The sequence below is a fragment of the Pterocles gutturalis genome, unplaced genomic scaffold (assembly GCF_000699245.1).
Source record: "Pterocles gutturalis isolate BGI_N339 unplaced genomic scaffold, ASM69924v1 scaffold2118, whole genome shotgun sequence".
Taxonomy (NCBI): Eukaryota; Metazoa; Chordata; class Aves; order Pterocliformes; family Pteroclidae; genus Pterocles; species Pterocles gutturalis.
The window spans coordinates 88,294-92,277 of record NW_010122898.1 but is presented as its reverse complement, the minus strand read 5'-3'; the positions used below and the strand labels follow the sequence as shown (position 1 = coordinate 92,277).

The window sequence follows — 3,984 nt, the reverse complement described above, 5'->3', positions numbered from 1 at the left end:
AAAGAAAATAGAGAGAGTCTTTTTAGCACAGCATAAAATGCATTTTATATTTTATACTTTTTCAGTTTCCTTATCATGTAATAATTTTAAATACATTGATTTCTCTCCCTCTGAATCATAGAATCATAGAATGGTTTGGGTTGGAAGGGACCTTAAAGATCATCCAGTTCCAACCCCCTGCCATGGGCAGGGACACCTCCCACTAGCCCAGGTTGCCCAAAGCCTCATCCAGCCTGGCCTTGAACCCCTCCAGGGATGGGGCATCCACAGCTTCTCTGGGCAACTTGGGCTACTGCCTCACCACCCGCACAGGAAAACACTTCTTCCTAATAAATCATATGTGCTTTTTCATTTTCTAATGAAAAATGATTTAGTGTGAAGGTGATGGTGAGAATCTAGAAAACTAAGCCAAACAGTTCCTCTGGAGGGTTAATCCTGGAAGCCGGGATGAGAACACCCTTGGTCTCCTGGCTTCTCTGCCCAACTCCAGCTGCTTTCGAGATTTCACATATGAGAATTCTTGGATGTTTGCTAACATTGGGTAGGTGCACTAATTCTGAAGAGAAGACAGTAATGCTCTGAGCAAACATTTTCCAGCGAAGATCCTACAACCTGCTGCATCAGACTAAATTACCAGATACTGCAGAAGTGCTACGGCTGCCCTCCAGATTCTTGGCAGAATAAAGGTGCCTCTGCAGAATATTTTGGATAGACCTGTTTCTCTCCTGAGCTTACCAAAACTGAGGTTTATTAACAGTGATACAGCTCAAATATAGATGCCTATGTTTCTAAAAATACCAACTTTGGGATATCCTGTGGGAATTTTTACCTGTGGTTTTATTAGATGGAAAATCAAGGAGCAAGCCACTGTTCCTTGACCACTGTCTTTCATAGGCTGCTGTCCCTCAAATTGGTAGCTCAGAATGGAACTGGTTCTTTACATGAGGTCACCTCACTCAGTAGGCTGAGAAGAAGCTGCAAAAGACTTCCAAAAAACTTTTTGACTCATAAAAATCCAGTTTTAGTTTATCGGTTGTACAGTGTGGCTTAAATTCTGAAATGTAATGTTGCAAAATTTCCAGAATTCTTGTTGCAGGAAGATCAGGTCAATATTAAGTAGACTGAAGCCTAAAGCCATCCTGACATGTTACACTCATCAGAATAATTTTTAATTAAATATTTTAAATTTAGCTATTTTATTCTTATAATCTAAAAAGGAAGAAATAAATATTACCATTATTTCACTCTAAATATGGGCAGTAGTTGGTCGCACTGATGTTAAAATAATAGATTCCAGTTCATTTTGAATTTCATGACATCTGTAATAACAGTTGAAACATTATAGCAATGTAGGTTTGTAAAAGGAAGAGGATTTTACGTGAGTAATTCTTTTAATATACTCAAATTATTATTGCATTTTAACTGTGTTTGGACATTATGAATGGATTTACATTTTTGACAGTTTTAATTTTCTGATTGCTGTAGGAGCAAACTTGCCTTTTATTAACATATTTTTCTACATCCAAGTCCTTGCTAATGTACTAAAGAAAATTCCAGTACAACCTTTTACTCTACAGGCTTATAGGCTTGATCCATCAACGTCATTTTCACTAATAAGTTAAGCTACTGGAGATTTAATTAGATTTACACTGAACATTAAGCCCAACTAAAAGTCAAAGTTCATCTAATGAGTGTTGGGATAACATACACACATATACAATTATATTTGTGTGTGTATGCACATATATATATATACACAAGAGGGAACATACAGCTGCCATCTGGCTTGAAATTCCTGCGTCCTTCCATCTGACACCATATGTTTCTGTACCCTGTACCACAATATGGATGTTTACATGAACAGATAACTGTGTCAAAGGCTATGTTTACTCACATGTACGAGGGCGCGATGGAGTTCATTTGGATTATTTCTGTGCTTAATATTTAATACGTCTACATATCTAGGGGTTCTAGGAAGACCAGACACAGAGCAGGTCCTCTCGTTTTTCAGGCTATTACCCTGAAACTGTATTTTTCGTGGGATTTTTTTTTTTTTTTTTTTTAATCTGAGTGCCTTTCTGACTCTAGAGCGACCCCAGCAAATTTACTCTGGTGTCAGTGATGTAATGGGCAAAATTGTGGGACACCTCACTGCATGGGCTTGCACACAAGTCATCTTGTTGCCTTACTCTTAGGACATTAAAAATGACAAACTGGTGCATTAGACTTCACTGATGAAGCAGAGAAAGCCCATCGAGATGATTATGCAACAGGCTAGATGAAATACATAACTCTCCCAGAAATGAAGAAAAAATAAAATATGCTTTTCATCTGCCTTTTGACTGGAAATCCATTTTTCAGGATTTTAATTCAAAGATTACATTCATGGCTTGTATTGACATCTGTGCTCCTCACACAGCACAGCCCAAACTACAGAAATATGGACCCAACAGCAGCAACTAGAGTCTTAGAACACCGTTTTTTAAATCAATAATTGCTCACATTAGTCAATAAACTCTTGAGGAAGCTGATGTTGGCACAGGATGGTTTACCCAGAATATTGACAGATAGTGTTATTGACAGTTGGACCAGACTGAAGAGGTAAGTGTCACTCTTTGGGAAGTGAAGCAAATTTTCCATTAACTGTCATTATTAATGAGATGTTACTTGCAATACTACTTAGGGACCCTACAGAAGATCCATTAGAATGCAGATATTTCAGTTCCAAACAGAGAAACCAAACCCAGAAAATATTGCATATTTTATACATGAAGAGGTGAAAGAGGGAGGGAAGAAAAGTCAAAGGACTTGCCAATGGCTTCCCTTAGAGTTAGTGGCAGAGACCCAGATCTTTCATGCCCTTTTCTTGCACATTTACCAGACTTTCTTCTTTGATTTCATATCCAGAAAATATAGCTACCTCCTCACTATTTTCCAACAGATGAGAAATTTGATGCAAGCAATTGTTGCTTCTAATTTCAAGTGAGCAGGATGGGCAAAGCTAAAGCCAAGATACAGCCTGGGTACGATGAGCCTCAGAGCTCAGTGCAGCCTTTTAGATCCTCTCCTTGGTGCCAAATCTGTGCTGGCTGCTGTCAGCTGGCATGGCAACTGCTTTATCTCCCATAGATTTGTTTATCTGAGCACAACTCACATTTAACCCTTTTGTTCCAGCATTTGTCCCTTATTAATGGCAAGAGGGGGAACGAAAGGCTTCCAAAACTGTTCTGTCCTGAAATGGCTTGCCCACACTTTTCCCTTATTCCTGTTGTCCCCATCGCAGTATTATGGGTTGGAGGACTGGTCCATATAGGTAACCCTCCAAAAGGCTGGATTTCAATGGCATTGAGATCAACGTGCAAAGCTCGCACTGTTTTTACTGCAGGGTAACTCCGTCCCTTCAGAAAACACAGCGACGGGGGCACAGCGAGGTTATGGAAAACATTTCCTACGCTCACTTGTTACTGTGCTGTCCAGCTATGTGGATAATGAGCTGCTTAGGCAGGAATTCGATTTTTGCCTGTTTTATGTAGCACTGATTAGAGGCTTAACATTTAATTTATAAATACGAAATAAATCAGCGAGCTCTCGCTCCCGACTCCATGGCACCCACCCCAGTGCCGGTTCACTCCCTTCCCCGTTGCTGCCTGCTGCTCTTACGCCCCAGCAATCTGTTCAGCCGGCTTGCAAAGCCGCAGTTGGGAACAGCAGTCTACTTAGCAGCTTTTCTGGGGCTTGCACGCTCTACCTGCTGCTTTTAATGCCCTCTGCCCAGTCCCATACCGAGGCACATGTGATCCCACATGCACACTATTCAACCATCCTAGTTCCCTCATTGCAGCTCCTTTTTTAAATTTTTTTTTTATTTCTCATTTTTTTTTTTGGATGGGGGAAGTGATCCAGAATCAGCTGCTAAATCTTTACAATCTTATTAACAGAATCTGCAGAAAGTGGCAGCCAGGCAAGGTTACAGGGTACATGGCC

The 3,984-nt window shown here is 40.2% G+C and overlaps 1 protein-coding gene across 1 annotated transcript in view; it reads right to left on the bottom strand.

The window, feature by feature from the left end:
* The window catches only part of ADCYAP1R1 (adenylate cyclase activating polypeptide 1 (pituitary) receptor type I), a 101,905-nt gene that overhangs the window by 41,207 nt on the left and 56,714 nt on the right, over window positions 1-3,984 (bottom strand). The gene's annotated exons all lie outside the window — the stretch shown is intronic.